The sequence below is a fragment of the Panthera leo genome, chromosome D1, assembly GCF_018350215.1.
Source record: "Panthera leo isolate Ple1 chromosome D1, P.leo_Ple1_pat1.1, whole genome shotgun sequence".
Lineage (NCBI taxonomy): Eukaryota > Metazoa > Chordata > Mammalia > Carnivora > Felidae > Panthera > Panthera leo.
Window position 1 is genome coordinate 8,981,338 of NC_056688.1, and position 13,309 is coordinate 8,994,646.

The following is a 13,309-nucleotide window of genomic DNA, read 5'->3' on the forward strand; positions in this document are numbered from 1 at the left end:
ATTCCAGAGGGTTTGGAGAAGACTGGAGAATAAATTTTGAAGTAAAACGCGATTAAATTCTAATGGAAGTGTCATTCTCCTGATTCCTCAGAAAAAGCTTCTCCACTGAAACTCAACTCTGGATATTTACATAAAGTGTTAGTATTCCACAAAAACAGAGTCGAATTAACTACATTTCTAGAGCTGCCTAAATTCTATTCTCCTTTTTATAACCAGGAAGCTAAGTAGATTGACTCTTTGGAAAGAGAAGAAAACGGTGGTGATGGTAGGGGTGGAGGAGAGAGGGCAAGACTTCTTCTCTTCTAGAACCAGAGCTTCATATGCCCCAAATACTCAGAACAAAATCAGGGTCCCTGTCCTCCTTGAGGGCAAGGGTTTCTGTCTGTCTTGTTCACTGCTATGTTCCCGGCAGTGCCTGGCCCCAGGAAAGCCTCAATAAAATATCTGCTAAATGAATTATGATGATGAATGCTCATCTTGTTATGACTGCTATAGACAGTTGTGGGGCTTTTTTGAAGGTGGCATATATTGTCAGGTTTAGTGATGTGGGAAGGAGGCAGGTCTCTGAAGTGGGCCAGAGTGCCCAGCTCTGCCTTCTCACTTTTTCTTTGATCTGCTGTCTTATAAAAGAGCTCCTTGGGGTTGGCACTGAGATGACCAGAAGAAAGGGAGGAAAGAACAAGTCCTTACTTACAAATGGTATTTTCTAATGGGATGATGTTGTCTTTATTTCTTTTAGAGCCCAGCGTTTCTCTGAGTTATCTCCCATGGGATGTTAACAGGTGTCCAGCTCAGGGAAGACTGCTGTGAGTACTCACCCTAGTTACTCCCTCTCTAACTGCCCCGTTTTGTCTTCTCATACAAGGTACTAGTTTATTTTTTTCTTTTTTCCTTTTTTATTATTTATTTTTTAAGTCATCTCCACGCCCAATGTGGGGCTCCAACTCACAACCCTAAGATCAAGAGTCACATGCTCTACTGACTGGGCCAGCCAGGCTCCCCCTGGGTACTACTTTCTAATACTCTCATTTTTTATGTTTTGCTATCCACATCCCCCCCCCCCCACTAGAATGTAAACTCCGTGAAAGCAGGGACCTTATAGCTATATCAGGCAAATGCCTAGAAATGCCTAGAAAGTGTCTGATACAAAGCTGTCACTTAATTATTTGTGGAATGAATTAACAATTGCTAGGCAATGTTCTAAGAGATGACACCAACAAAATGCCTGTCTCTTCTCGAGTTTATTTCCCATGATGACATAACATCAGGAAAAAGAAGCCTGAGGGAAACACCGGATTGAAGATGTTTCTTTACATCCCTATTTCACAGAGCTTTTACTATGCTATACATACAGTGTAAACTGATGAAAAACCTTTCTTCTCCCCAACTGAACCTCTGACAGGAGAAATGCTTCCCATTTGCATTGACACACGTGAGAAATGCAGCCCTGTGTCTTGCTTAGGTAACCCCATTTAGACTTCCTTGGCTGTGGGGCTGGCTCTAAGGAAAGATCCCTGGATTTCCTCCTGGGCCAGTCTTATGTGGTGATATCAGGGATAACTGGGGAGAGATGCTCCATGGTGTTTGCAAAACAAGGGCTAAGACTGAATTGAGAGTTCCAGCTGTCCCTTCCCCACCCCCCCGCCCTTCCCCACTTGGATATTCTCCCTCCACTACCAGTGTAAGACACCCTGGGTTTTATTTATTTAGCTTGAGAGTTTCTGAGGACCTTCATTTATTTTGTAAAATTCTTGGCCATAATCTTCAATTATTTTTTCTACCTCATCTGTCTCTCTTCTTGGACATAATTACATGTACGTTAGACCACTGGATATTGTTCCACAGCTCCTGGATGCTTCACATTTTTCTCCTTTGTGTTTCTCTTGGGAAAATTTCTACTTATCAATCTTCATGTTTACTGATTCTTTCCTTAGCTGCATCAAGTCTGCACATAAACATATTGAAAGAATTCTTCACCTTTGGCATCACATGTTAATCTCTAAGATTTACATTTGACTCTTTTTCTGTTTCTTTCTCTCTGCTAAATTTTCCCATCTGCTCATGAATGCTGTTCATCTTTTCTACAAGATCCTTTACATATTTTTTAAAGTAATCTCTATGCCTCATGTGGAGCTTGAATTCATGACCCAAGATCAAGAGTCTCCTGTTCCACCAAATGAGACACCCAGGCGCCCCTAGATCCTTTGTGTATTAATCATAGTTGTTTTCATGACCCTGACGGAGAGTGCCAACATCTAGCTCATTTCAGTCTGGTTGGTGCTTTTTTTTTTTTATGTGTAAAAGTAGCATTCAAAGAAAGTTTTAATTTCAATTTTAGTTAACATGTGGCATTATATTAGTTTTAGGTATACAATATGGTGATTCAATAATTCCATATATCACCCAGTGCCCATCATGACAAGTATACTCCTTAATCCTCATAACCTGTTTCACCCATCCCCTCACCCTCCTCTCTTCTGGTAACCATCAGTTTGTTCTCTACAGTTAAAAGTCTGTTTCTTGATTTGTCTTTCTCTTTTTTCCTTTTCCTCTGTTGTTTCTTAAATTCCACATATGAGTGAAATCATGTGGTACTTGTCTTTCTCTGACTCACTTATTTCGCTTAGCATTATTCCCTCTAGCTCCATTCATGTTGGTGCAAATGGAAAGATATCATTCTTCCTTATGGCTGAATAATATTCCATTGTATGTACATACCACATCTTTATTCATCCATAGACGCACACTTGGGCTGCTTCTGTATCTTGGCTACTATAAATAATGCTGCTATAAACATAGGGGTGCATGTATCCCTTTGAATTAGTGTTTTTGTATTCTTTGGGTAAATACCCAGTAGTGCAAATGCTGGATCATAGGGTAGTTTTATTTCAAATTTTGTGTAACCTCCATACTGTTTTCCACTGTGGCTGCAACCCCTTTGCATTCCCACCAACAGTACACGAGGGTTCCTTTTTCTCCACATCCTCCTCAACATCTGTTGTTTCTTGTGTTGTTGATTTTAGCCATTCTGACAGGTGTAAAGTTATCTCATTGTAGTTTTGATTTGCATTTTCCTGATGGTAAAGGTATGATGAATATCTTTTTACGGATCTGTTGGCCACCTTTGAGAAACATCTTATCATGTCTTCTGCTCATTTTTTTAATTGTATCATTTGTTTTTTGAGTTTGAGTCGTTTAAGTTCTTTATATATTCTGGATACTAACCCTTTATTGGATATGTCATTTACACATATATTCTCTCATTAAGCAGGCTGACTTTTAGTTTTGTTGATTGTTCTTACACTGTGTGGAAACTTTCTATTTTGATGTAATCCCAATAGTTTATGTTTGCTTTTGTTTCCTTTGCCTCTGGAGACATATCTTGAAAAAAGTTCTACAGCTGTTGTCACAGAAGTTACTGCCTGTGATCTCTTCTAGGATTTTTTGGTTTCAGGTTCCACATTTAGATATTTAACCAATTTTGAATTTATTTTTGTGTATGGTATAAGAAAGTGGTCCAGTTTCATTCTTTTGTATATGGCTGTTCAGTTTCCCCAGTATTATTTGTTGAAGAGACTGTCTTTTTCTCACTGGATATTCTTTCTTGCTTTGTTGAAGATTAACTGACCATATAACTGTGGATTTATTTCTGGGTTTTCTATGCTGTTCTACTGATGTGTCTATGTGCCAATACCATGCTGTTTTGATGACTACAGTTTTGTAACACAACTTGAAGTCCAGAATTCTGAGGCCTCTAGATGTGCTTTTCTTTTTCAAGATCATTCTGGCTATTCGAGGTCTTTTGTGGTTCCAAATACATTTTAGGATTGTTTGTTCTAGTTCTGTGAAAAATGCTGTTGGTATTTTGATAAGGATTGCATTAAATGCATATGTTGCTTTGGGTAGTATAGACATTTTAGCAATATTTGTTCTTCCAATTTATGAGCCTGGACTGTCTTTCCACTTCTGTGTTACTTCAGTTTCTTTCGTCTGGGGTTTTTAGTTTTCAGAGTACAAGTCTTTCACCTCTTTGGTTAGGTTTATTCCTAGGTATCAATTTCTATTGTTTTTGGTGCAACCGTTAAGGTTTTTCTTTTTTTTTTTTTTCTTTTTAAAAAAAAAATTTTTTTTTATGTTTATTTATTTTTGAGACAGAGAGAGACAGAGCATGAACGGGGGAGGGGCAGAGAGAGGGAGACACAGAATCTGAAACAGGCTCCAGGCTCTGAGCGGTCAGCACAGAGCCCGACGCGGGGCTCGAACTCACGGACCGCGAGATCATGACCTGAGCCGAAGTCGGACGCTCAACCGACAGAGCCACCCAGGCGCCCCATGTTAAGGTTTTTCTAAATTTCTCTTTCTGCTGCTTCAATACTGGTGCATACAAAAGGAACAGATTTCTGTACATTGATTTTGTATCCTGTGACTATACTGAATTTGTTTATACGTTCTAGAAGTTTTTTGGTGGAGTCTTTCAGGTTTTCTATATAGAGTATCATGTCATTTGCAAATGGTTAAAGTTTTACTTCTTCCTTACCAATCTGGTTGCTTTTTATTTTTATTTTTTTGTTGTTTGATTGCTGTACTTCTAGTACAATGCTGAATAAAAATGGTGAGAGTGGACATCCTTGTCTTGTTCCTTACCTCGGGGGAAAAGCTCTTAGTTTTTCCCCATTAAGGATTATGTTAGCTATGGGTTTTTCATATATGGCCTTTATTATATTGAGGCATGTTCCCTTTAAGTCTACTAGTTTTATCACGAATGTATGTTGTGCTTTGTCAAAGGCTTTTTTTTTTTTTGGCATCTATTGAAATGATCATATTGTTCTTATCCTTTCTCTTACTGATGTGATGTATTACACTCACTGACTTGCAAATAGTGAACCACCCCTGCAACTCAGAAATAAATCCCACTTGATTGTGGAGGACGACTGTTTTAATGTATTGTAGGATTCAGTTTGTTAGTATTTTACTAAGAATTTCTGTATCTGAGTTCATCAGAGATACTGGCCTGTAGTTGTCTTTTTTAGTGGAGTCTTTATCTGGTTTTGGTATCAGGGTAATACTGGCCTCATAGAATGAATGTGAAAGTTTTTCTTCCTTTTCTATTTTTTTGGATAGTTTGAGAAGAATAGGTACTGTTTGGTAGAATTCACCTGTGAAGTCATCTGGTCCTGAGCTTTTTGTTTGTTGGTAGTTTTTTGATTACTGATTCAACTTCTTTTGCTGGTTATCTGTCAAAATTTTCTTTTCTTTTTTATTAACGTTTTATTTATTTTTGAGAGCAAGAGCGCACAAGCAGGGGAGGGGCAGAAAGAGAGGCAGACAGAGGATCTGAAGTGGGCTCTCGCACTGACATTAGAGAGCCCAATGCAGGGCCTGAACTGTGAGATCATGACCTGAGCCAAAGTCAGATGCTCAAAGATGCCTTAGTCTGTTCAAATTTTCTGTGTCTTCCGGTTTCAGTTTTGGTAGTTTATATTCCTAGGAATTAACCACTGCTTCTAGGTTGTACAATTTTTTGGCATATGGTTTTTCATTATATTCTGTCATAATTTTTCATATTTCTGTGGTGTTGGTTGTTATTTTTCCCCTTTCATTTGTGATTTTATTTCAGTTTCTCTTTTTTTTTCTTGAGAAGTGTGGCTAGAGGTTTGTCAATTTTATTGACTTTTCAAAGAACCAGCTCTCGGTTTCATTGATACGTTCTACTGTTTTTGTTTTTTAGTTTCTGTTATAATTTATTTCTCCTCCAATCTTTATCATTTTCTTCCTTCTGCTCATGTTAGGTTTTGTTTATTGTTCTTTCTTGAGGTAGGTCTGTACTGCTATAAACTTCCCCTTTAGAACTGCGTTTGCTTCATCCCCAAGGTTTTAACCATTCATTTTCATTTGTTTCCAGGTACTTTTTAATTTCTTCTTTTATTTTACGGTTGACCTCTTGACTGCTTAGTAGCATGTTATTTAATATCCATGTATAGATGGTCTTTCCAGATTTTCTCTTGTGGCTGAGTTCTAGTTTCATACTGCTGTGGTCAGAAAAGATGCATGGTATGACTTTTATTTTCTTGAATTTTGCTAAAGCTTGTTTTGTGGCCTAATATGTGACCTATTCTGGAGAATGTTCCATGTACACGTGAAAAGAATGTGTATTCTGCTGTTTCAGGATGGAATGTTCTGAGTATGTCTGTTATATCCATCTGGTAGGGTGTGTCATTCAAAGCCATTATTTCCTTGTTGATTTTGTTTAGATGATCTGTCCACTGATATTAAGTGGGGTGTTAAAGTCCTTTACTATTACTATATTATCATCAATCAGTTCCTTTATGAATGACTGCCTTATGTATTTGGGTTCTCCTATGTTGGGTGCATAAATATTTACAACTGTTATATCTTCTTGTTGGATCGTCCCCTTTATTGTTATATAATGTCCTTCTTTGTATCTTGTTACAGACTTTGTTTTTTTTTTTTAATTTTTTTTTTTTTTTCAACGTTTTTTATTTATTTTTGGGACAGAGAGAGACAGAGCATGAACGGGGGAGGGGCAGAGAGAGAGGGAGACACAGAATCGGAAACAAGCTCCAGGCTCCGAGCCATCAGCCCAGAGCCTGACGCGGGGCTCGAACTCACGGGCCGCGAGATCGTGACCTGGCTGAAGTCGGACGCTTAACCGACTGCGCCACCCAGGCGCCCCCAGACTTTGTTTTAAAGTCCATTTGGTCCAATACAAGTATTGCTACTCTAGCTTTCTTTTGACATCCATTTGCATGGCAGATGTTTCTTCATCCCCTCACTCTCAATCTGTAGGTGTCTTTAAGTCTAAAATGAGTCTTCCCTAGGAGTATACAGATGGGTCTTATTTTTTTTTCCAATCATTCTGATGTCCTGTGCCTTCTGATTGGAGCATTTAGTCCATTTACATTCAAATAAATTATTGACAGATATGTATTTATTGTCATTTCATTATATCCTATGGTTGTTTCTGTAAATTTTCTGATCCTTTTTTATCTTTCTTTTATGATTTGCTGATTTTCTTCAGTGATATATTTGGGGTTATTTCTCCTTCTTCTTTGCAACATTAGTGGTTTTTGGTTTGTATATACCATTTGGTTTGTATATAACATTTTCTGTATAGAGCAGTCTGTATTAAGTTGATGGTTAAGTTTGAACCCATTATTTACTCCTCTCCTCCCCACATTTTATGTATATGTTGTCATATTTCATATTGTTTTATCTTGTCAACTGATATGTTTTAGAGAAATATTCATTGTTACTGCTTTTTTGTTTCCTACCTTTATACTGTCACTTTTGGTCTCTCCTTTTCACTCAAAGAGTACCCTTCAATGTTTCTTGCAGGGCTGGCTTAGTGGTCATGAACTCCTTTAGTTTTTGTTTATCTGGGAAACTATCTTTCCTTCTCTTCTGAATGATAGTCTTGATGGATAGAGTATTCTTGGCTGCAGGTTTTTCCCATTCAGCATTTTGAATACATCATGCTTATTGCTTGGAAAATTTCTGCTAAAGAATGCCCTACTAGCCTTATGGGTTTTCCCTTGTATGTTACTGTATTTTTTTCTTTTGGCCTTTAAAATTTCTTATCATTGTATTTTGCCAGTTTAACCACAATATGTCTTAGGGTGGATCTGCTTTTGTTGTTTCTGATGGGAGCTCTCTGTGCCTCCTAGATCTGGATTATCTGTTTCCTTCCTCAGATTAGGGAAGTTTTCAGCTATTAATGCTTCAAATAAATTTTCTGCCCCCTCTTCTTCTTCTGGGACTCCTATAATACGAACATTACCATGTTTCATGGAGTCACTGAGTTCCGTAAGTCTATTCTCGTTTTGCATAATTCTTTTCTCTCTCTTTTGTTCAGCTTGGTTACTCTGCATTACTCTTTTATGTCATTAATTTGTTCCTCTGCTTCTTCCAGGCTGCTGTTCATTCCATCAAGCATGTTTCTCATTACATTTTTTTTTAATTTTCTTTAACGTTTATTTATTTTTGAGACAGAGAGAGACAGAGCATGAATGGGGGGAGGGTCAGAGAGAGAGGGAGACACAGAGTCAGAAGCAGACTCCAGGTTCTGAGCTGTCAGCACAGAGTCTGACGTGGGGCTCGAACTCACGGACCGCGAGATCACGACCTGAGCTGAAGTCGGATGCTCAACCGACTGAGCCACCCAGGCGCCCCTCTCATTACATTTATTGAGTCCTTTATTTCTGCCACGTTGTTTATCTGTGTGTAAAGGGTCTCACTCATGTCTTCTGTTCTTTTCTCAAGTCCAGTGAGTATTATTATGATCATTGCTTTGAATTCTCTGTCGGGAATGTTAATTATATCTGTTTTGCTTAGATCTCAGGCCATGCATGGCCTTGTCCTGTTCTTTTATTTGGGTTCAATTTCTCTCCTCATTTTGTCTGCCTTTCTATGTCTGTTTCTGTGTGTTAGGAAGGTCAGCTATGTCTTCTCTTAGAAGTAGTGACTTTATGAAGAAGAGGTCCTGGAGTACCCTGCAGGGAAGTGTCCCTTTTCATCAGAAACTGGCACTTCAGGAGAGTATCCTATGTGTGTCGCTTATGCCCTGCTGTTTTGTCTGAGTCACTTTTCCTTTCAGTGCAGTCATCTGCACTGACTTTCTGCCTGTTGTGGGCTGTATTTGCTCTCTGCGGTGTCAGTGGGACCCAGGCAGGCCAGCTCTGTTGGGGCAGCATGCTTGCTGGGGAACTTGGGAGGTGGGCAGCAATGTCAGCAAAATTTGCATTGGGCCACTAGTCTTATGCCCCTGAAGTGCTCCCCTGAAGTGCTGCGGTGGGTTGGGGCTAGGTGCCAGGGCACCTGGGGGGTGCGAGGCTGGGCATGACAGGCACATGATTTTAACAAAATTTGCCCTGAATCCAGGGCAGAGGTTAGCAGGCTTGGAGTGGGCAGATCCTCAGGAGAACTCATGGGTGTGGCGCACTCGCTAGAAGGTCAGGTAGCAAGGGCCTGTGTAGTTGTGCCTCCTGCAGAAGGCTTTGTGTTTATGCTGGGGGGGTAGGGGAGGAAGATGGCACGCGCCGGCTCCCTTGTTTTCACAGAAGTCCCCAAACACACTCTGAAATCAGTATGAACATATCTGCCTCCCATTTGCCTCTGGTATTGTACGAACTGCCATTTTTACGTTGCCTCTGCATGCAGGCTGTTGTCTCTTTAAGGGCAGTAACCCAGCCGTCACTGGCCTTCCGTCACTGGCCTTCCCGGCTCACCCAGTGCTGAGTCAGCTGACTTCAAGGTCCAGGCTCCAAGTCCCACGGGTTATACTCAAGGAATTCAGCCCCTCCCGTTTTCAGAGCCAAACGTCATGGGAATTAGTTCTCCCTGTGCGAGCTCCCCGGTACAAGGGTCCATTTCTCTCTGCTGTCCGTGCACACGGCTCCCTCCCTCCTGTGGCCAGCCTCCCCTCATCTTTCTGAGCTTCCTACCCTTTCAGAGGCAGCTTCTTCTCTACACTTAGTTGCAGAGTTTATTCTGCCAGTCTTCAGACAGCTCTCCGGTTTATGACTTGGAGGTCAGAAACGTGCGATGGGGTGAGCTCCGGGCTGTCCTATCCCGCCATCTTCCCAAACCCCTCCTGGCTTCTTCATCTCGTGTCAGTGGGTTTTTTTCTTACTACGTGATGTGTTGGGACATTTTTCCTGAACACCGGACGTTGTGACAGAAGAAGAAGGGACACTGAGGTAAACAGTATGTACTCATGGAAACAGGCGTGCCTCTTCTTCTGCGAGGACGTCAGCATGGGACGCTGTGTCCACTTCATCAGCTGTTGGGCTGGGTTTGCATCTTGTTGTTGCCGTCTTCAACCTCAGTGTGCCACCGGCTGCAGATCCATCTGGCGGTGGGCTACCGCTGCCTAGTGCTTGGTGCGACGCTGGAGTTTATCTCACGGTCCCTGCTCTACTTCCAGCTTTCAGCAGTCCGTGAATGCCTGCACTACAAGGGGGTCTCCTGCCGAGTCCTGCTCTTGCCCTAGCAATAGAATCCTAGTGCTTGTTACTTAGCATTAGGCAGAGCCTACGCACCCAGGCCTCTACAGCGGGGTTTTAAATTTCTGCCCCTCCTCAGTCTCCACAAAGGCCAAATTCTGCCTTGAATTAGTGACAGCTCTTAGGCAGAAAGAGTTCCCAGGTTCTCCCCAGTGGTGGCAGACCTCTGGTTTTTATTGGTGCAGAATCCTGGGACCAACAGGTGTTTCTGTCCTTCCCATGCAGGCAGAAGGTCCAGAAGCAGTGGGTACCTGTGAGGTGTGTAAGTAAGAAGGTCCTTTCCAAGAAGCAGACAGGGTCGGCTTCTTCCCCTCCTTAGGAAGCAGTGGATCTTCACTTGGGCCCTGGGAGTGAGAGGGTTGCTGACCCTCCCCTTGTGGCTTTAAGGCCTTTGCTTAATGCAATAGAAGATTCTGATGAAGAAGGGGGTGTTTCATGCCTGTCTCCTGGAGACAACCAACCAACTCTGGCATACCTGTGGCACTCATGTGGGCTCCTTTCTATCTCCTGACCTACCTCTAATCTTTCTTGTGAGAAAACCAAAGGAGGCCCACGAAAAATAGCCAGCTAGTGAATGGGAACCCCCTCTGTGTTCTGAAGGTGAAACAGCTTGTGTATCCCATCTCTGCTCAGAATGCTCAACACTCTGGAATTAAATTCACTTGGTTGTCTTACAAACTCAGTTCACCAACTTGTTCAAGAAAAGTTATAAATTGAAGACTTTATGGCCTTTACTCATGATTATGATGGGAATGATGGTCGCCTGAGTATTGATTTTACTAAGGAAAGCAGCAGTTATCAGACATTTGGTACTTCTTCAACCCCAGTCCTTGAAGATGTGAGTTACATCTTTTCTTTTTTGTCAAGTCTCTTCCACTTCTAACTTCGTCAGATTCTGAGACTATCACGGAAGGGAAATATAAATGTAGGCTGGAGCTATGAGGAAAGAGAATAAGAAACTAAATCTGGCTCTGAGGTAGTCACTGGCCATTGAGAGACACAGACACCTAAAAAAAGATCAAGTTACAATGTGTTACAATGAGAAAGATACAAACTAGCTTACATGGAAAATCATGATGGGAACTTAGTGTGAGGAACTGGGGGAGGTTGGAGAGGAAAGAGGAAAATCTGACCAGGAAAACTATAACAAGGTATAAATTGAACTGAGTCTTGAAGTAGTTGTTTAGTGAGGAAGCAGGAGAGAAGGATATTCAAGGAAAAGAAAGGGAAATACACCACAGCAGGGTTTAGGACCGGTGGTGTGGGGAGGGAGTGCGGGGAGTCTGAGGAGAGGAACAGAGAGGCTGTGGACTCAGACACACCTGAGTTTGAAACCTGGTCTGCTATTTCAAGACCGTGGGGCTTTGGACAGGTGGTAAAGCCCTTTAAACTGCATTTCCCAGTCTGTGAAATCAAAGTATTCATGCTTACCTCTCAGGTTTGTTGTGAGGATGAAATGAGATAATCCACCTACAGTCTAGCTAAGCACATCTGGAACGCATCTGTGCTCCATACATAACGGCTAGTCATTTAGGACTTTTCTAGAAGTCTTAAGAAGCCTAGAGGGTCACCTGTTTTAGGAAAACAATTGTCTCCATGTGGCCCGAGTATAAAATCCTCTTCTTCCTTAAGACATTACAGTTCCTATCTCCTTTTTGGCACAAAAGCCAGAATACATATTTAAAAGTAGCTCAGAGTCCCTCCTACTGGAAACCACAAGTAACAATTTATGCCTGGCAAGCGGAAGAACTACTAATTTCATCGGTTTCACTGTGTCGACGTAGGAGGGAAAACAGATTTAAAAAAAGCACGCACTCAAAAACCATTCTTATGTACAGGCCAGAGTTAAAACTCAGGTTCACATAGCGCAACTAGAGCGAAACACAGATATACTGCTCAGCAATGACTCCATTCCTGTACTCAGAACTAAGGATTAGCCCATGTCTACAACATCCAAGACTCAAGCTGTTGCTGTTTGTCTGCTTTTGTCTTGGGCGACCAGAGCCTGCGGCAGCTCTCTGCAGACATTTAGGAATCCCGAAGAGGTCTGGAAATTGCTTCCCTAGTGTTGCTAAGAATTAACTATATTCCGTGAATTTCACTCCCTGGGCTATGCTCCCTGGCTACAGCTTAACCACATCATAGAGTAGGACTTCACCTAGAGAAAGGCCTAGGACAGTGCTTTTCAAAGTTTAGCCTGTATCTGAATCATACGTAGGACTGGCTAAAACACACGATGCTGAGCCCCGGTCCTGGAATTTCTGATTCATGATGGAATGGGCCCTCGAATTGGTATTTCTAGAACATTCCTAGGTGATGCCGATGCTCCGGGTCCCAGGACCACACTTGGAGGACCACTGCCTTCAGAAGTTTTTGTCTTCACAGAAGGGGTATCATCCGCTTACCTGAGGCATGTGTTATAAGAGTCCACTGTCACTGGCTCATCGAGACAACTGTACCAATGGGATACAGTGAATAAATACCACAGGGCAAGGCAAGGGCAGAGAAGAAAGAGAGGTCAATTGTTCTTCCATGAGTTTTTAAAAGGGGCTGAAACCTGAGGCTTAACTTTGAGGTTGGTGGAGTGTTGGTAGGTCAGCCTTTTTTTTCATATTATTTTTATTAGATCTGGGGGCACAGAACCAATTTATCCAAGCCCATTAACATTTGTTCCATCCTACTTAACACACCAAAGTGTAGTGGATAGTCTTAGGAACAAAATCACTAAGGCCAATTATCCCCATCTTTCCCCAGAGGTCATTCCTCTCAGAACTAAGAGACTTTACTCACATTTCTGGGTACCTCTTTTAAAACAACCAGGGACTTCTGATTTTTTTTTCTTTCTGACTGCCCTGTGCTTGATTACATGGGTCTCTTTTACATCCACTTTCTTATTCGTGAGGTCAGATAGGAGAGAACAACGGAGCTAGAGCGGGGACAGTGAAGGCTTGGGTCCTAGCGCCAGCCCCAGCCCCAGCCCTTACTCCCTTGACTGCGTAAGTCAATCCTTCTGACTTTCAGCCTCCTTATTCATAAAAAGAACTGGTGGTGGAAAGAGCTATAGGATTATTTTAGAAAAGTCTTTCCAATTCTGAAACTCCAAGATTCCATATTTCCTTCCCAGTATGAAAAGAGGGATATTTGTATCTGAAATGAAGAGACACAATAAAGGAACAGTGAATTCTATGTGACTTTGTAACACATCGGTTCAATGCAGTACCTCCTAGCCACACATAGAACACTTTCCTCATCACTAAAATACTACTTGATACTACTTGTCAGCACTG

At 41.6% G+C, this 13,309-nt stretch overlaps 1 protein-coding gene across 6 annotated transcripts in view; it reads right to left on the reverse strand.

The window, feature by feature from the left end:
- The window catches only part of ARHGAP20 (Rho GTPase activating protein 20), a 127,750-nt gene that overhangs the window by 67,602 nt on the left and 46,839 nt on the right, over positions 1-13,309 (reverse strand). The window lies entirely within an intron of this gene.